Consider the following 22290-nt stretch of genomic DNA (forward strand, 5'->3'; position numbering starts at 1 on the left):
CTAAGCCCAATATACATAAAGTACAAGGTAACCTAAACATTAATGACATTGAAAAGCTTGGGGATGGGAAAAAAACACTCTCTGTTAATTTCCATCACGTGTCTAGCAATGTCAGCAGGCCTGAACAAAACTGTTCTAAGAATCAGCATTCTCACTATTGAGTCAGCATTTGAGACAGTGATATAAACTATTACTTCAATAGCTTTATAACTGAGTGATGAGAGAATTCTCTAATATCACAGCCTTAACATATTATTAGAATTTGCTTATATTAATAGGAAACAATAGATGTACTTTGATGGAAAGAGGGGAACAGCTTTTACCCGTATTGCAAATTGGGTGTGGGGGACGTATATTAAATATCTTATAACTGAACAAAAAAAGCATATGCTAATACATGGGTTAGTCACACCTGCATGAAAACTGTTTTCATTGTTATTATGTGTGTGTGTGCGCGCGTGCGGGCACGCATATGTGTGTGTATGTGTCTGTGTGTGTGTGTGTGTTTTGGCAAATTTGCCACCTCACTCCAAAGTCTGGGCCTGCATTCCTTAATTTGCATTTGTATGATCAAGATTAAATTCAGCAGATGGTTTTGTTAATACTAAAACAAAATATAAAAACACCTATTTTTTGATGCCAACTTCTTTTGCATTTGAGTGGAATAAAAAAGTATGATAGAATTTTACACTGTGGCAAACAGGTCATCTTGGGGTGAATCTTTGCTTTGATAGTCAGTACTGCCTTTCAATTTGATCCCATTCACAACTCTCTTTCAGCCATTTTTATCTGCTTTTAACAACCCTATGTTATTTAGCTATTCACTGTTACTCAGGGTTGCAAGAATGCCTTAGTAGGAAACCAAAGTTACCCATGCATTAGTTCATCATATAAGTATAAAGTGATAAAATGAACTATCTCATCTATACAAAATAAATGCAAATTGGAAGGAATTACTAAAAGCATAAAGGTCATCTCAAAACCACGTCCCATTTATATGGCAATGATTAGTTAATAATTTCCTATTGATTAAAGGAAATTTCCAAAAAATTGTTTCCATATTCATTCACTTATTTGTAGCTTAAACATTATTGAATGCTTCATATTTGTCATTGCACATATTGCCAAAAATTGCGTATTCTCAGTGTCTGTATCTATTCAATAAGAGAGAAGGATTAGGACACTCTGAATCTCTATATGTGCGCACGTATTACAAAAGGATCAAAGAATGTTCATATTCACCATGAAGCTAACTAAACAGGAAAACTATGTATTTAATTTCAAAACACTTATTTTAATAGCCTAAAGATATATACCGTATTCAACATATTTCTAGCAACAAAACATGAAGGAAAACACATATTTTATTTATACAATGTGACCCTCTTCAACTAGTTTCTTCTAAAAATTCACATATAAAATTTCTAGACTTCCTGTCACAGATGAGTTATCAAAATGTCTTATTTTTATATCTTGTACCTAAAAGTTATAATACTATAAGTAACTTCAAACACTTCTGAATAGTAACTTAACAGCATAATAAATGCTAACATATGAAATGGTTACAATTTTGGAAACAAGAAGAAAGCTTCTTCAGGAATTACTACCTTTTTACATCTGATGGGGTAGAAAGAGCCAAAGACTTAAGGCCAGAAAGAACTGAAAAAGAATCCTATCACTTTCCCTGCTGCTTAGTAGTACTGTAACTTTAGAAAAATCTCTCAACTTTGGTTTCTTCATCTCTTTTGTTTCCTTCATTACTTTATGAGAAATAATTTATTTATAATAAACTACATCCATTTAAAGTGCATTGCTTTCATTGCCTCCACCAAAATCAAGATGCAGAACATTTCCAGCACCAACAGTGCTTTCATGTCCCTTTGCCATCCATCCCTCCTCTGCCTTCCGCCACAGGCAACCACTGGTTGACATTTTGACATCATGGATTAGTTCATATTTCACTTAAATGGGAAGTTCTGTGCCTGGCTTCTTTCACTCAGCATAAAGATTCTTTAAACCTATTCCTATTTTGTGTCACTAGTTCTGGTTTTCTATTTGTGCTTTTTATTGTTGAGTAGCATAACACTGTAAGGATATACTTTATTTTGTGTATCCATTTACCTATAGATAGATGTTTATGTTCTCTCTACCTACCCCAGGTTCTAGCTGTTGTGAATGAAGTTGCTACAGATATTTACCTACAAGTCTTTGTGTAAAAATGTTTTCATTTCTCTTGGGTAAATACCTAAGATAGGAACATCTGATGATCTGTACTTAATACCTTTAGTTATTTTACAGAATTTTAATGATTACTAGAAATAATAAATAGAAATGCCTTCACATGGTACCCGGCATTCTGTAGAAACTGAACAGTAGGTGAAATTATTATCATGAAAAGTTTTAAAACACAGTGCTCAAAATTTCTGGACCAAATATGGCTTCATAGAGCGAGTCACTCTATTGCCTGGATACCAGGGATGAATCAGCTTTTCCCTTACAAAAACTCTGTAATCTGAGCTACATTGCTTGTTGCTTCTAAGTTTTCTGGGTAAAGCCTTTATTTTAATCATAGGCCAAACCACTTCATAGTGAATAATTATGTTCTGATTCTCCTGTAACATTGTGCCATTCCCATTATGAGATAAAATGACTCTGGCTGGAGCAGCTGAGACCAATTCTGAATCTTCTACACTGAACTCAAGTCTGTTGTTTTTCAAAACCAAGGTTTCGGGCTAGTAAAATATAGTGTTATTTATACCTATGTGAAAAGGTGGTTTATTAGGTAAAGATGTTGCCTTGCTGCCAAGGGCAGTGATGTCAACTTCTAATTTTCCTCTGTAAGATGATCAGAATGAAATTCATCAGATGGTTTTGTTCAGATCAAAAGAAAAAAAAATCGCTTACATTTTTCTTTTACCTTATTTCATTTTATTTGAAAGGAAAAATGGTAATCAGGAAGAATTGCATATCAAGGCAATTGTGTCACCTCTCAGATAAATTTTTGGTTTGATGGTTGGTGCCAACTTTTAATTTTTCTAAGCCAAATAAATATATTAAAACTCTCTTTTAACCATACATGACCACTTTTAGCTCATAATTAGTCACGTTAAATCTAAATTTGTAGCTACTGTTCTAAGAAACCTAGGTTTTAGGAATCTTAGATACGGCAAAATGGGAGATGGGCATGCAGTGGGTGAATATGGGAATATTACTACAGAGCACCTGCAAATAAAATTCAATCTGATTACCCTGTACACAGATACTAGTAAGCCAAAATTCTAGAGTCATCTCCTTTACCCAATTTTTCCCCTCTATTTCTACGAGTCTGGATTTGATATGCATTTTCCTCATTTATATCAGTCTTGGAAATGACAACTATTTCTTTATCATTTGATAAAATATACCATTTTAAATATACAAAATATAGAAAACTATCTAAATACACGTAAGTGATATATTATAAAAAGTACCACACAGAATTTAGAGGCTCTTGGAAGACCCACAGGAAAAGAAGTCAAATTGAAGTTCAAGGACAATTTTAATATTAAAAAAAGAAGATTTAGAAGGTAGAGGATGAAGTTGGGGGTGCAGGGAGAAGATTACAATAAGAAAAAAACTAAAATTACACCAGGTCATATTTCTGTGTTTTTAAAAACAGAGTTCTACATTCATTTTCTGGATTATGAAGACACTACAGTTGGCTCTCAATTTGAAGCCACAGGAAGATGTATTCCAAGAGACTTCAGAAGACAGGAAGTGGAGTTGTCCCATGACAATCTCCCAGGGACCACAACCACCCAGGGAGCTCTTAATAGCTGAGCTCAGTAGAAACACCAAATTTACTGAGGTTCCAAAATGCCTTCGTTTAAGAACATTCTTCACCAACACTCCCTCTGGGACATGTGACTATCTTACAAATGCTCACATCTTACAAATACAGCCAAATGCTTAGCACCTTGAACAAAGCAAGAAAAAGAGTTCTGCTATCTTCTGATGCCGTGCACCGAGTTAATACCAAAGTCTGAATTTGTTAGTTATCAACAGATTTCTTTAACAATATAAACTGAAGAAATAAGCACCACTTGCAGATTTTATTTTTTTTAGTATCACCCATTAAGACTCATATTAAATTAAAAGAATTATTCACAAATGTATACATGGTATAGATTTACATACAGACAGTGTTTTTGTTTTTTCCTACATCATTATTATTTAGAGACACTGTCAGTATTCTCTCTAGCTGTGCTCAGATACCTTTACTGTTTTTGCTTTTTCCTACATCATTATTATTTAGAGACATTGTCAGTATTCTCTCTAGCTGTGCTCAGATACCTTTACTGTTTTTGCTTTTTCCTACATCATTATTATTTAGAGACACTGTCAGTATTCTCTCTAGCTGTGCTCAGATATCTTTACTGTTTTTGCGAAACACTCCTCTAGCTTATGGGTGCTTTTGTTTCTGATGGCTGCATCTGTGACCACTGGGAGAGTTGCCCTGTAGCTACTCGAGTCACTTTTTCCTCCTGAACTACAGAGGGAGAAGTGTCTAGAATTTTACATATCACACAACATTCCAGTGAAATATGCACCTTACCCAATGACTAGTGTAGGAGTATTGAAGCTCAGCTCCCTTTCTTCAAGTTGGGATAACCCAGAAGCAATTTATCCTTTTGAACTTCCCAGGAGGATCAGGCTGAGTCTGGGACTTTGCCTGAATTATATCCCTTCTTGACTTCTTTTCCTTCCCTGTCTTGCTTCATCACTTTTTTCACTTGTCTTTTTAGGGAGCATTTTCTTAACAAATCCCTTTTGCACTAATTCTTTCTCAGTGTCTTCTTCTGAGGAACCTTATTAAGACCCACCAAAAGGATATACAATAAATAGAATAACACAACTCCTTCCACACAGCAATTCTGATGTAATAAAATAAAGTGCTTTATTAATCTCTCTTTTCCTTCACCATCTCCATTTTTCAATATTTGATTTGAAGTGGTTCTTCCAAATGAGTCAGAGGGAATAGAAATGTTAATTTTGGGGAGTAGACATCTTCTGATACCATTCCAAAGAAAAAGACAGGAGTAAACCATGAAAGTTCATGTAATTAAAAACTAAATATATATAATAGTATGTTATTTGAAAAATAAAAATAGTTGAAATTAGGAGTAGCAGCATGATGCACATTTGACTCAGCAAGTATGTAAACAGCAAAACTAAGACTAATCAGAGCACACAGATCTTCTGTATGACTAAGAACAAATAAGTTATTTCTCTAAACCTCAGAAAATTTATCAGTATGTGTCTTTTCAGCCTTATATCAAACAAGACTCCCAATTTCAAATAATAAAAATCTAGTTCAAACAAAGTAAAATTGACTGCTATCCATAAACAGTTTCAAACATAGTTGAATCCGGGGTCTTAGTTTCCAAACATCAGATTCTCTCTCTCCTTTTTTTTCCTTCTGTGCTGGATTCTGACATGGACTGATGTTATGTTTGCTATTCACTATGCCTTTCCCTTTCTGGGAAGAGCACCTTCTTTACCTTTAGGAAATTACCACTTCCCTGATCTTTATCCACATGGTGTGAGTGAGCTTGATCTCAAGCCCCAGAATCAGAACTGCACACATAATGTAAATGTGGCTAATCTGTGAATTTTTCCAGCCCTCTAGCCACTGTGATTGGTTCTAGAATAAAAATATTTCCCAAGACAGGACTATGATATTAAATTATGAGAACTACCTAGAAACTGTAAAAAGGATGCATGCTCTTTCTTTTAGGGATGCTGAGGAAACAGCATGAAAGTGCAGAGCTGATAACAGATTTTTGCCTCCAAGGAAGGAGTGGGGGGATGGGGAGTTGCTGGACAATATATCCAATACAAAGAATAGCAGAGATAAGAGATGAAGAGTACAAAATTGGGTTCTCATATCATGTTCCGATCACTTGCAAGCATTATCTCCCTCTGTTTCAAAGAGTACCAGTTGTGTAACTTGCAGCTGATACAAATTCATTTTGCAGATATTGTGTCCCATAGGCAGCTTTTGACTTAATCTAGTTCTTATAGAGCTTGCAATTTTGGAAAGAAAGCCCTGTCTGTTAGCTTTTCTGTAACAAATGTTATGGAACATTGTGAGTGGTCCAATTAGGATTATGTGCCCATCTCTGACACAATCATTACTGCCAGGGGATGAAGTATTTTTACTATTCAACTGAGTAAATGACCACAGGAAGGAGTGAGGTGGGTCAGAAATTGATACAAGATAGTTTAACAAGGACCATTCGGAAGGAGATAATGAAAGAAGGAAGGGAGAGAGGAAGGGAAAGATGTAGGGATGACTTCCCAAAGCAAAACTGAGGATCTTCTTACCAGTCCAAAGAGTCAGGGATGCCAGTTAGAAATAATGATACATATGTCCTATTTGTATCATCACAAATGCAGGATTTATGTACAATATTGATAACAGTGCTTACTCTGCCTGTCCTCTATAATATTTTAAAAGTAAAATGAAAGCAAAACTTAACAGACTACAGCTGACAAAAACTTCTGATGAGACTACTGATTGAAAACTTAGTCTTATTCTGTATATCTATTTCCATAGCTATGGTATATTTTTTGTATAAACATCTCACATTTTTATTAAACAGTTGATCAAGCCATAGTATAGAGCAGCATCTCTTCTGGAGTATCTGCAAAAAAATACATGCTTCCCTTTAGATACCCCTCTATTAATAAATATAAATTATATTTGTGCCATTATTTGCTTTAAGCAATAATTACTTATGAAGGTATATGGCTATTCTTTTTTCTTTTTCTTTTTTTTGGCTGTGTTGGGTCTTCGTTGCTGCATGAGGGCTTTCTCTAGTTGCAGCGAGTGGGGGCTACTCTTTGTTGTGGTGCATGGGCTTCTCATTGCAGTGGCTTCTCTTGTTGCGGAGCACGGGCTCTAGGCGTGTGGGCTTCAGTAGTTCTGGCTCGTGGGCTCAGTAGTTGTGGCTCACGGGCTTAGTTGCTCTGCAGCATGCGGGATCTTCCCGGGCCAGGGCTCGAACCCGTGTCCCCTGCATTGACAGGCAGATTCTTAACAACTGCGCCTCCAGGGAAGCCCATATGGCTATTCTTTTATCTGAGGTTTTTTTCAAATTATAGCCAAAGTCAGAATTAGCTTTTTTTTGCCTATAGTTGAAGATTTGGTAACAAACGCCATTTGGGGTTATAAAGTACACACAGATCCCTCTGAAATATTATGCTTTGTTTTCCCAGCTCCTAGCCAACTGTAGGCATTCAATAAATATTTGTGGAATGTCAAATGAATGAAGCCTAGAATTACTATGACTGTGGCTTTCAGTAAAAGATACGGTCTATCTACATAGGCCATTTTCTCCAGAAAGTTAGGTGACGGTATCCACTGAACTCTATATTTCTAAGTGCAAAATATCTCTAAAAGAGATTCAGTCCCCATTTAGAAATGCATAACCACCTCCTTTGAACTCTGTCACTTGAAATTGCTTCACTCCTCCTAACACTCACAGTCCTTCTCGAATCTCATTTTAAATTCAGTGGCAGAGAAATAAAATAGGGTTTAACATTCTTGCAGAGCTAAGCTGTTGTGCCCCACTGTAGGGCTCAGGTTTCTTTCTTCATTTCTTTTTCTTTTTAAAATTTTATTTGGTTTGTTTTGTTTTTGGCAGGACTAGGCTTTTATCCACTGCATGCATGCACAGGCTCTTACTGCCTTTCAATCAAGCATATAAATTAGCCACAAGCCTCTGGATGGAGATACAAAGAAATAATGGCATCACAGTATAATCTCAGTACAAAAGATGCAAAGGCTGATTGTGCTTTCATGTGTCTAATCCCCATCTCCTGCACAAGTCCTTAAGCGGTATTAAGGAAAGAACTGTGACTTCCATTCTCTGGACTCCCAATGTGCCCTATCCAGTTCTCTGCCATGACATTTATTGTGTTTAATATGATTGACATATTTGCATACCTGTTTCTCCACTATCCTATAAGGTCCTACAGAAATCTCAGTCACCCTATTATTCTGTGAACAATAGGTACTCAATAAATGGTGTCTTAAGGTAAAGGACCATATGGTATTAAGTATAATAAAAGTCTTAGATGAAGCAGTTGCATGCTACATCACATTAATCATGAACAGAGTTCATTTGAACCTGCTCCCAAGATTTTACTCTGATTAAAAATGAGACCTATCTCTCAGGATTCTTTCTCCTTCAATCTCCAATTTTTAGAGCCATCGAAGGAAAAGAATGCAAATAAGTGCAAGGGATAAAAGAGGGTAATTTTTTTCCAAAATAATATTGTAATAAGAAAACTACTTTAGTTAACTTTTGTCCAGTGTAATACCAGAGTGGAAGTCTGGATAATGGACGATTACTTCAGCAGACATATATTCTCTGCCAAAACCAAAAACAAATTCTTTTCTTCTCCTTCTTCTTCTGCCTTCTCTTTCTCTTCCTCTTATTCTTCTTCTTTCTTAATTCTTAATTGACTGTTTTTGCTTTTGGTATTAGGTAAACATTAACTAATCGGCTTCATAACTGAAAATATGTCCTCATGAAAAGCGCCCAAACATATTAGGACATGAAGACAACTGTTGAGGAGTTTTTGACATTTTAGGGAAAGTTAGGCAGGATGAGAGAGAGATAAAGACCTTAAACTTAAATGTTGAAATCCTGGGTTACAGCTAACTGGAAGTCGCTTGGAAAATACCAAGATGAAGGAAGAAACTCTGTGGAGGAAAGAGGTTCCTTCACAGAGTGTGAGAAACTGGAGAATCCTGTCAAGTCACCTGACTCTTCCCTGCCCACTGGAATTACGATTTGTTTCTAAACCTCCTTTTCCATGCCTCCACTGTAACACACTTCAACTCTATGGCCAGGTGGATGTGACTTGGGATCATACCTGTAACTTTAACACTTGTACCCCCACCTTTAAATTGTGTCATCTCACAATTAAAACAGAAAAAAGAAAAATGAAAAAAAAAAACCAAAAAAAAAACAACCTCTTGCTTGGAGTGTAAAGAAAGTTGCAGGTATTAAAAAACAAAAGAATGATTATTACTTATTTATTTTTAGAAAATGAAGTTGTTTTTCTAAATGCATTACCCAATTTATGCATGCTCATTGTAGAAAAACTGAAAAAGAATTTAAAAAGGAGAGAAAGATTGTCAACTAGAGTAACACTAAGCATTTTGGTATAAATGTTTTCATGCTTTTTTTTTTTTTTTTTTGCATTAAGACATCAATAGAAAATATTCTGAGTTAACCAATGGATGGGGCAAATATAGAAATTTAGACCTTGATGTCCATTGACAGACAAATGGATAAAGAAGATGTAGTACATATATACAATGGAATACCACTCAGCCATAAAAAAGGATGAAATAATGCCATTTGCAGCAACATGGATACAACTAGAGATTATCATACTAAGTGAAGTCAGAAAGAGAAAGACAAATACCATATGATATCACTTATATGTGGAATCTAAAATATGGCACAAATGAACCTACCTACTAAACAGAAACAAACTCACAGACATAGAGGACAGACTGGTGGTTACCAAGGTGGCGGGGGTGGGGGATGGACTGGGAATTTGGGGTTAGTAGATGCAAACTATTTCATATAGAATGGGTAAACAACAAGGTCCTCCTGTAGAGCACAGGGAACTATACTCAATATCCTTGAATAAACCATAATGGAAAAGAATATAAAAAAGAATGTCTATATGTATATTAATGAGTCACTCTGCTGTACAGCAGAAATTACCACAACATTGTAAATCAACTATACTTCCATAAAAAATAAATTAATAAAAATATAAATATATAATCTGAGGCCCTACTGTCGGACAACTCAGTATACTGGCTTCTACAATCTAACTTCTTCCTTCTTTCTCCAACATCAACTCTCCTTACCCTTCTTCTCAATCTTTGTGTTCTCACAATAAATGTATTGATACTTCTGAAAAAAAAAATTCAAGGATTAAAATTTTGCAGATGGTAGAATGTAGGTCAGGAAACGAGACTCTGTGAGAGACAAGTTTGAGAAAATGGTTGAGGAAAAAAATCAAAACATGCATACATGGCCTGTAGTAGGGCAGTAATCATGAAGATTTTTCAAACAAAAGCATCTTTGCAGAAGAGGAAAACTAACATTGTAAAGTGAGGAGACTAGTGATAAGGGTCAGGAAGTGGTATGATTGCCACATACAGGTGTGCAGATTGTTTATTATCTCAGGGCCACTGGCAATGGGGCAAGTAGGGTCTAGAGCAAGTCTAGGCTCACCTAGAGAAAGGAGAGTCTGATATCTCATTTGCACAAATATACTGTATCTGTGCCAAGCCATGTATTCATTGTGCTGTATCTAGGCAGGGTAACGAAGAACAACTTTTCATTATTCTGGGGAGTTTCTGGTGGTCCTGGCCACTGGAAAATGTCAAGCAGGTGTCAAAATGAACATACTAATCACAGACTGTGGCAAAAAAATGGTGGATCTTGACAATGGGAAGGGTGGGAAAGATAAGAATATGAACAGAGACAGAGGGGTTTGGATAGAAGCCAGCAATATTTGCTCTCTTTTTCATACAAAGCCCTAGCACAGCATGTATGTCCTAGGTGTAGACCAAAAGGAAGGTTCAAGGCTGGTCACCTACTTCCCATTGGTCTTTGATTTTGTCCATAAGCTTATTCAAAGCCTAGGCATTATTGTAAAAATGTATACCATGATTTTTTTAAAATATGCTATAATTGTTTTTTAAAAATTGCATTATCCAAATTTCATTTTTTCTGTGAAATCATATTTTATGTGATAATCACTTGATGAAATAACAGCAACTTAGGTGGTGTTATTTAAACAAAATACTATTTTGTAACTTCTGTAACCAGAGAACAAGATTATACTATTGCTTAAAAACAAACACACAAACTTTTTTTCATCACAATCTTAATTAATGAAGTGTTTTATGTAAACTGTACTTTCAGAGGATGAAAAGCCCAGACCACAGAGTATTTATAACACCATTTCCTACATTCACTTTGAAAGCCTGTCAGGTTAAAAATGGGTAGTAACACATTACTCTCTTCTTGAGTTGTATTCGTTGCCATTTTGAACAATGTAATAAATCACAATTTCAAAGTTGGGTTTTCAAACAATCAGTTATCACCACTCTACCACTGGTTCCCAAGTCAAACACACTCATTCACTGATTACGGCCAGTTTAAAAATGATGCACAGACCAGAGCCTCCCATCAAGCCTCTTAGATAGCCTCAACCACCAGAGGGCAGACAGCAGAAGCAAGAAAAACTACAATCCTGCAGCCTGTGGACCAAAAACCACAGTTACAGAAAGATAGACAAGATGAAAAGGCAGAGGGCTATGTACCAGATGAAGGAACAAGAAAAAACCCCAGAAAAACAACTAAATGAAGTGGAGATAGGCAACCTTCCAGAAAAAGAATTCAGAATAATGATAGTGAAGATGATCCAGGACCTCGGAATAAGAATGGAGGCAAAGATTGAGAAGATGCAAGAAATGATTAACAAAGACCTAGAAGAATTAAAGAACAAACAAACAGAGATGACCAATACAATAACTGAAATGAAAACTACACTAGAAGGAATCAATAGCAGAATAACTAAGGCAGAAAAACGGATAAGTGACCTGGAAGACAGAATGGTGGAATTCACTGCTGCGGAACAGGCTAAAGAAAAAAGAATGAAAAGAAACGAAGACAGCCTAAGAGACCTCCGGGACAACATTAAACGCAACAACATTCGCATTATAGGGGTCCCAGAAGGAGAAGAGAGAGAGAAACGACCTGAGAAAATATTTGAAGAGATTCTAGTCGAAAACTTCCCTAACATGGGAAAGGAAATAGCCACCCAAGTCCAGGAAGCGCAGAGAGTCCCATACAGGATAAACCCAAGGAGAAACACGCCAAGACACATAGTAATCAAAGTGGCAAAAATTAAAGACAAAGAAAAATTATTGAAAGCAGCGAGGGAAAAATGACAAATAACATACAAGGGAACTCCCATAAGGTTAACAGCTGATTTCTCAGCAGAAACTCTACAAGCCAGAAGGGAGTGGCATGATATACTTAAAGTGATGAAAGGGAAGAACCTACAACCAAGATTACTCTACCCAGCAAGGATCTCATTTAGATTTGATGGAGAAATCAAAAGCTTTACAGACAAGCAAAAACAAAGAGAATCAGCACCACCAAACCAGCTCTACAACAAATGCTAAAGGAACTTCTCTAAGTGGGAAACACAAGAGAAGAAAAGGACCTACAAAAACAAACCCAAAACAATTAAGAAAATGGTCATAGGAACATACATATCGATAATTACCTTAAACGTGAATGGATTAAATGCCCCAACCAAAAGACACAGACTGGCTGAATGGATACAAAAACAAGACCCATATATATGCTGTCTACAAGAGACCCACTTTAGACCTAGGGACACATACAGACTGAAAGTGAGGGGATGGAAAAAGATATTCCATGCAAATGGAAATCAAAAGAAAGCTGGAGTAGCTATACTCATATCAGATAAAATAGACTTTAAAATAAAGAATGTTACAAGAGACAAGGAAGGACACTACATAATGATCCAGGGATCAATCCAAGAAGAAGATATAACAATTATAAATATATATGCACCCAACATAGGAGCACCTCAATACATAAGGCAACTGCTAACAGCTATAAAAGAGGAAATGGACAGTAACACAATAATAGTGGGGGACTTTAACACCTCACTTACACCAATGGACAGATCATCCAAAATGAAAATAAATAAGGAAACAGAAGCTTTAAATGACACAATAGACCAGTTAGATTTAATTGATATATATAGGACATTCCATCCAAAAACAGCAGATTACACGTTCTTCTCAAGTGCGCACAGAACATTCTCCAGGATAGATCACATCTTGGGTCACAAATCAAGCCTCAGTAAATTTAAGAAAACTGAAATCATACCAAGCATCTTTTCGGACCAAAACGCTATGAGATTACAAATGAATTACAGGGAAAAAAACGTAAAAAAGACAAACACATGGAGGCTAAACAATACGTTACTAAATAACCAAGAGATCACTGAAGAAATCAAAGAGGAAATCAAAAAATACCTAGAGACAAATGACAATGAAAACACGACGACCCAAAACCTATGGGATGCAGCAAAAGCAGTTCTAAGAGGGAAGTTTATAGCTATACAAGCCTACCTCGAGAAACAAGAAAAATCTCAAGTAAACAATCTAACCTTACACCTAAAGAAACTAGAGAAAGAAGAACAAACAAAACCCAAAGTTAGCAGAAGGAAAGAAATCATAAAGATCAGAGCAGAAATAAATGAGATAGAAACAAAGAAAACAATAGCAAAGATCAATAAAACTAAAAGTTGGTTCTTTGAGAAGATAAACAAAATTGATAAGCCATTAGCCAGACTCATCAAGAAAAAGAGGGAGAGGACTCAAATCAATAAAATCAGAAATGAAAAAGGAGAAGTTACACCAGACACCGCAGAAATACAAAGCATCCTAAGAGACTACTACAAGCAACTTTATGCCAATAAAATGGACAACCTGGAAGAAATAGACAAATTTTTAGAAAGGTTTAACCTTCCAAGACTGAACCAGGAAGAAACAGAAAATATGAACAGACCAATCACAAGTAATGAAATTGAAACTGTGATTAAAAATCTTCCAACAAACAAAAGTCCAGGACCAGATGGCTTCACCGGTGAATTCTATCAAACATTTAGAGAAGAGCTAACACCTATCCTTCTCAAACTCTTCCAAAAAATTGCAGAGGAAGGAACACTCCCAAACTCATTCTATGAGGCCACCATCACCCTGATACCAAAACCAGACAAAGACACTACAAAAAAAGAAAATTACAGACCAGTATCACTGATGAATATAGATGCAAAAATCCTCAACCAAATACTAGCAAACAGAATCCAACAACACATTAAAAGGATCATACACCACGATCAAGTGGGATTTTTCCCAGGATGCAAGGATTCTTCAATATATGCAAATCAATCAATGTGATACACCATATTAACAAATTGAAGAATAAAAACCATATGATCATCTCAATAGATGCAGAAAAAGCTTCTGACAAAATTCAACACCCATTTATGATAAAAACTCTCCAGAAAGTGGGCATAGAGGGAACCTACCTCAACATAATAAAGGCCACATACGACAAACCCACAGCAAACATCATGCTCAATGGTGAAAAACTGAAAGCATTTCCTCTAAGATCAGGAACGAGACAAGGATGTCCACTCTCACCACTATTATTCAACATAGTTCTGGAAGTCCTAGCCACGGCAATCAGAGAAGAAAAAGAAATAAAAGGAATACAAATTGGAAAAGAAGAAGTAAAACTGTCACTGTTTGCGGATGACATGATACTATACATAGAGAATCCTAAAACTGCCACCAGAAAACTGCTAGAGCTAATTAATGAATATGGTAAAGTTGCAGGATACAAAATGAATGCACAGAAATCTCTTGCATTCCTATACACTAATGATGAAAAATCTGAAAGAGAAATTATGGAAACACTCCCATTTACCATTGCAACAAAAAGAATAAAATACCTAGGAATAAATCTACCTAGGGAGACAAAAGACCTGTATGCAGAAAACTATAAGACACTGATGAAAGAAATTAAAGATGATACCAACAGATGGAGAGATATACCATGTTCTTGGATTGGAAGAATCAACATTGTGAAAATGACTATACTACCCAAAGCAATCTACAGATTCAATGCAATCCCTATCAAATTACCAATGGCATTTTTTACGGAGCTAGAACAAATCATCTTAAAATTTGTATGGAGTCACAAAAGACCCCGAATAGCCAAAGCAGTCTTGAGGGAAAAAAACAGAGCTGGAGGAATCAGACTCCCTGACTTCAGACTATACTACAAAGCTACAGTAATCAAGACAATATGGTACTGGCACAAAAACAGAAACATAGATCAATGGAACAAGATAGAAAGCCCAGAGATTAACCCACGCACCTATGGTCAACTAATCTATGACAAAGGAGGCAAAGATATACAATGGAGAAAAGACAGTCTCTTCAATAAGTGGTGCTGGGAAAACTGGACAGCTACATGTAAAAGAATGAAATTAGAATACTCCCTAACACCATACACAAAAATAAACTCAAAATGGATTAGAGACCTAAATATAAGACTGGACACTATAAAACTCTTAGAGGAAAACATAGGAAGAACACTCTTTGACATAAATCACAGCAAGATCTTTTTTGATCCACCTCCTAGAGTAATGGAAATAAAAACAAAAATAAACAAATGGGACCTAATGAAACTTCAAAGCTTTTGCACAGCAAAGGAAACCATAAACAAGACGAAAAGACAACCCTCAGAATGGGAGAAAATATTTGCAAACAAATCAACGGACAAAGGATTAATCTCCAAAATATATAAACAGCTCAGTATAGCTCAATATTAAAGAAACAAACACCCCAATCCAAAAATGGGCAGAAGACCTAAATAGACATTTCTCCAAAGAAGACATACAGACGGCCACGAAGCACATGAAAAGATGCTCAACATCACTAATTATTAGAGAAATGCAAATCAAAACTACAATGAGGTATCACCTCACTCCTGTTAGAATGGGCATCATCAGAAAATCTACAAACAACAAATGCTGGAGAGGGTGTGGAGAAAAGGGAACCCTCTTGCACTGTTGGTGGGAATGTAAATTGATACAGCCACTATGGAGAACAATATGGAGGTTCCTTAAAAAACTAAAAATAGAATTACCATATGACCCAGCAATCCCACTACTGAGCATATACCCAGAGAAAACCATAATTCAAAAAGACACATGCACCCCAATGTTCATTGCAGCGCTATTTACAATAGCCAGGTCATGGAAGCAACCTAAATGCCCATCGACAGACGAATGGATAAAGAAGAAGTGGTACATATATACAATGGAATATTACTCAGCCATAAAAAGGAACGAAATTGAGTCATTTGTTGAGAAGTGGATGAATCTAGAGACTGTCATACAGAGTGAAGTAAGTCAGAAAGAGAAAAAAAAATATCGTATATTAATGCATGTATGTGGAACCTAGAAAAATGGTACAGATGAGCCAGTTTGCAGGGCAGAAGTTGAGACACAGATGTAGAGAATGGACATATGGACACCAAGGGGGGAAAACTGTGGTGGGGTGGGGATGGTGGTGTGCTAAATTGGGCGATTGGGATTGACATGTATACACTGATGTGTATAAAATTGATGCCTAATAAGAACCTGCAGTATAAAAAAACAAACAAACGAAACAACTAATACTAAACTTTCATTGGGTTATTTGTATGGAAATATGTTAATATAAATGTTTCAGACATTACATGAAATTTCTAAAAATCTTAAAAAAAAAAATGATGCACAATATCCTATGATAAACCATAATGGAAAAGAATTTTATAATTTATATATATATATGTATTACTGAATCACTTCACTGAACAGCAGTAATTAATGTAACATTGTAAATCAACTATACTCTAAAATTTTTTTAATTAAAAATACAGAAGACAAAAAAACATGCACAGGCCTTCTTGAAAGTAATATTGAGTTATTTTTATTACCTGACCCATGCATTTTCTGGAATCTCATAACTTCAGTCATTCTTGTAAATAATCCACAGGAAACATCACCAAATTCAAATGCAACTATAACTCTCAGTCCATGTCTGGGTAGGCATCATGACTTTAACTTGATCACTTCTCATTTATCAAAGATAGAAAGATAAGACAAATACTTGCATTGATCATAATATCTTCATGCTGAACGCTATTTATTCGGAAGATATTTAGTAGAATTTTACCATGTTCAAGTAAACATGTGGGACAGAAAAATGAATAATTCACAGTCAGCAACTTGAGAAAATAGATGTTCAAGTGCCCAACTTCACATTCTGCCCAAAATTATAGTTAAGAACTATAAAAGAAGTATTAATAATGTGTTCTGTGAGGAAGATGACATTGTTTACAACTGGAAAAGCCTTCACTGGGAGCTGTTATTTTACCTGGATCTCAAAATACTTACAGAATTCTGATAAAACACAACAGGAATGGATATTGAGGTAAAAACAGTATGAACAAAGGCATGAAGATGGAAGTTTATAGATACAGACAAAAGGATTCAAAAGATAAATTGTGGAAGACCGTGCAGTTTAGTGTCCATTGTTTAAATGCCTTTTTTTTTTTTTTTACCTAATCACATGTGATAACCAAAATGTTAAATTGCTACTACCTAGAATACTGATTACTTCAAAATTATAGAATAGATTCACAGAGAATTGGTGCTCTCTTTTCTGAGAGTTAGCTAAAAACAATGTTTATTTTTGTTGTTTTAATAACTAGAGAAGGGATATGACCACCGTTTGGGTGGGAGTGGCTGGCAAATAGAAAGTCCAGACTCATTACAAACATTGTGGTGGCATCATGGTTCACTCCTTCGAATTACTGTCATCACTCTCCCAATTAATGGCCAGCAACCCAGTTTTAATGACTGACTCAGCCTCAAAAAGGATCTCACTGGACTAAGGGTATAATCTTCCTCCTTGGCAATGGTATGTTCAGGAAGGGGATGTGAACAAATCATTGCAAAGGAAATGGGACACGGCATGCTGAAGTGTTCTGGAAGAGTTCATGTTCACTGCCAGGGAAATTCCCAGGAAGCCACTTTTTCTCAACTGTTGGACCTTAGCAGGGAATGTTGTAGGCTCATCTGCTACCGAAAACCATGTTTTGCTCAGACTGTAACCAACAATATTTTAGACTTCAATGAACAGAGAACAAACTGGCCTTCATCACAAACATGAGCTGCTAAATGAACCAACTTACACTTGCCATACTTAGGACTTCAAGCTATGTGAGCAACGTCTTTTCAGGGCAGAGTCCGCTTATTGATATAGCCAATTAAGGTGAGCTTTCTGCTTCTAGTAGTTGAAATCATTCTTACTGGAATAGCCACAAAAACAACAATGTCAATGTTGTTTAAAATTTTAAACAGACAAGCAAACAAAAACCCTAAATATAAAAAGAATAAAAGGATACATGAACGTTAAGGTACTGATTAACTCCATGGAGGTTGAAATTAAAAGGCAATTTGTGTCTGGCAGAAGCAGGTGATTGAAGGCTTCAGTTTTATCTGTAATGTGTTAATATTCTGCCACCTTGTTTCTACATATTTTTCTTTAAAGAACCAAAATATTTTAAATGTGGGTGATGGACACATGACTGTGAGTTATTTTATCATTCTGTGTTGTCTAATACAATAGTCCTGCACCACATGTGGCTATTTTTTTTAATAGATCTTTATTGGAGTATAATTGCTTCACAATACTGTGTTCGTTTCTGTTGTACAACAAAGTGAATCAGCTGTATGCATACATATATCCCCATATCCCCTCCCTCTTGAGCCTCCCTCCCACCCTCCCTATCCCACCTCTCTAGGTCATCACAAAGCACCGAGCTGATCTCCCTGTACTATGCTGCAGCTTCCCACTAGCTGTTTTGAGTATATAAAATGATACTAGTCTAAAATGAATGAGTTAAATGTATAAAAGGTACATTGGATTTCAAACACAGTACCAAAAATCCTCACACATGTAAGATATCTCAAAAATTCTACATTGATTACATGTTAAAATGATATTTTTAGTACACTGGATTCAATAAAATATTGCATTAGTTTCGCATGATTCTTTTTTCTTTTTTAATATGTGACTGAGAAAATGTGAAATCACATATATGATGTGCATATTTCTATTGGTCATCTCAGCTATAGATATTTTTATTTAAAATGTCTCATAATTAAAACATTTAAAATGAAATTAAAAGTCTGTTTTATACTTAGAATTCTCTTCTATACAGAAAAGATTTTATTGTAAAGGTTAATAATGAAAAACTCTAGCTATTTGTGCACAATTATAATATATTATCCATCTCCTCTTCCCCAAGGGGTGGAGAAGCTATATTCCACAGATCTGAGGTGATAAGGAACGCATTTTCTAACATTTTTCTGCTTCAAAGAGGCAGAATGAAGAAAATATAGTGACAATATCATCTTTTTTCCCCCATGTTCTTGTAATAGATATCTGTTCATTAACTGGGTTTTTAATTACTTTCATTAAAAGATCTCCTTGGCTTCCTCTGACTGTCTTGATACTCATTACTAACTGTTTTGGAGCCTGAAGACTAAGAGTTTTAACTCTGGGGCCAAATCCTCCATGAGATAGCTTATAATTTCAGGAAATTACAATGGTTATTACGATAAGATGGATAAAGATATCCTTCTATAATGAATCTTAAAATTGTGTTAATATTAATTTTTATGACTATCAGAAACACAGAACAATAAATTTTCCTTATCAAGCCCTCACACTCTCAAATCTTAATTGAAAATCTTTAATTTTTAAATTTAATTAATGAAATATTATTTCTCAACCATAAATAGAATATTTACTAAATATTCCACATAGAAGATATAAAATATAACAAAAAGAAAAACTGTCTATAAGCCCATCACTCAAAGACATAATAATTAACAATTTGTAATATTATTTGTCAATTAATGTATATATATATATCTATATTGTTTTAAGCATAATATTATATATTCAGGAATTTCTACAAACTTCATTAGCCTAAGTACAAAATGTGCTTAGTATATTAATGTATGGGTAGGCCATAATTTACTTAAACACTCCCTTATTTAGAGTCTTTCATTTTAAAAGATAAAAAAATGAGATCAAAAAGTTTAAATTATTTACACATGGTCACACAAATGCATTCCTAAAGCTGAGATTTTCTTATTCTGATAATTTTGAGAGAAGCCCAGTGTTAATTTTCTATCTATTACGAGAGGCTATAATTAAATTTGACCCTATTTTTGCCTATCTAGGAGTTATTTAGTCCCGTTTAGTTCAGTAAATCCACAATAAACATAGGAAACAGCTAGATATATATCTATATTGATGAACCTGAGCAGGGCTATTAATGGAACTACTGAATACTCAAATACCTGTCCTCTAACATTAGAAAAACCCAATAGTTCATCAAAATTTGCCAACTACTTATTTAACTGGATTGTGGCCGTGTAATATATTAAAATGGGATATGATGAACAAATAATTTGTTACCGTTTTCAACTGCACATTGATTGTTTCAAAGGGATATTTTTGATGTATAGTTACTGCCTCTGAATATTTCAGCACAAGTTTTGTATACAGTGGTCTTCCCTTATTGTGGGGAATATATTCTACGATCCTCACTGGATGCCTGAAACCATGGATAATACCAAACCCTGTATGTATTATGGTCTTTCCTATACATACATACCTATGATAAAATTTAATTTATAAATTAGGCACAGAAAGAGATTAACAATAACTAAAAATAGAACAATTGTAACAATAAGAATAATAAAAGTTGTGTGAATGTGGTGCCTCTGTTTCTCTCTCTCAAAATATATTAATTTGCAAATTTACTGCCTTTTCCATATTAACTAGGCATGCACCATAGCCATAACTTTTGCAGTTTGAGGTGCAAGAGCAAAATTAGTACAAATTTTTTCTTCCTTCTTCACAATTTCACGGATAGAAGACTTGTTCTTACCATATTTCTTTCCTTATTAAGTCAAGAACTTTGACCTTTTCACTTAAAGAAAGCACTTTACAGATTCTCTCTGGCATATCCAGATTGCCAGCATCACTACTCTTGCACTTTGGGGCCATTATTAGTTAAAATAAGGGTTGATTAAACACAAGCACTGACATAGCTAGACAGTGGCTCTGATAACAGAGATGGCTACTAAGTGACTGATGCACAGGATACGCTGGACAATGGATGCTTCATGTCCTTGGCAGGATTATAATATATAATTATATTATATAATATAAATACAATATATGCATGTATATATATATGTGTGTGTGTATGTATATATATATATATATATATATATATATATATATACACAGTACAAGATATATATGTGTCACATACATACACATAAACATCTTGTAATATGGTCAGTTAAGTAGAAGGCAGTGTAGAGCAACAGGGGAAAAAAAGAAATTTATTAGGTCCGTATCCAGGTTCTACCCCAGATTTGGGGATTTAATTAAACTAAGACTCAGACTGGAAAAGGGGATACAATTCCTAACTGCCAAATAGTTGTGAAAATTAGAGACAAAAATATAAAACGTCTACATTATCTGGTACAGATGAGATGTTTGACCAATGCTAGGATTAGATTTTTGTTGCTGAAGCACTACTGTTGAAATATTGGAAAAAGTTCCCAAGCATGTTTCTTCACCAGTGAGAGAGTGCAGTTATCTGTTGGGCATTCACAGTAAAAGAAGTAACAAGTGTACGCATCTGGAAGAAAGTATGGTACTCTGGAAAAACTGAAAGGTGTTTAATAAAATGGGATCATAGAATTTGAGGGGAAAGATGTTAAGCAAAAAATGCAGAGAGATAGAAAAAGCCCAGCTTAGAGAAGAAATTGTAGACATTGTTAAGACATACATTGAGAGACTTTCCTCAAGCCAGTGGTATATAATGTGAAGATTCCGAAAGGAATGTGGAATGATAAGTATCTACTATACTGAATTTACACCCTGAATATGATATGGAAAATGCTGTGAAAAGAGGTGATAGAAGAGAGATATAATTAAAAAGACTGGCTGTAATTTCAGTGTAATTCCAGGTGAAAATGCTGATGAATTAAGCAAGTAGCAGAGGGATAGAAAAGTAGAGAAATTTTTTAAATGATAAAGGCAACAGAATAGCCCAGAACTCCTGCCTGATTAGATGTTGCCTGCTTCCTTAAGTCAAGTTTGACACTCAAATTTTTGAGTTAAATAGTTTGGCCAATTAACTAGGTAGATGATGGTGTTATCACTATATTAGCAGGCGAATCACAGGTGCAGATGGGGGTGGGGATGGTAAATCCAAAAAGCCTGGGTCCAAACAGCTGGGGCATAACACTGCTTTTATCCACCAGTCACTGAAGAGAATGTAGAGGTATATACGTGAGTCCCTATCCTAGAAAACCTTCTCAGGAAGCATTTACAATGTTTCAAAATGTGTCTCATAGCTGTAAATGAATACAGATTGTTAGAAAATGCATAATGCATTCGAGTTAGGAATGCTTTAGCTTTATTACCTCATATGATCTATTTTT

The sequence above is a fragment of the Balaenoptera borealis genome (genome assembly GCF_965194805.1).
Source record: "Balaenoptera borealis genome assembly, chromosome: 19".
Taxonomy (NCBI): Eukaryota; Metazoa; Chordata; class Mammalia; order Artiodactyla; family Balaenopteridae; genus Balaenoptera; species Balaenoptera borealis.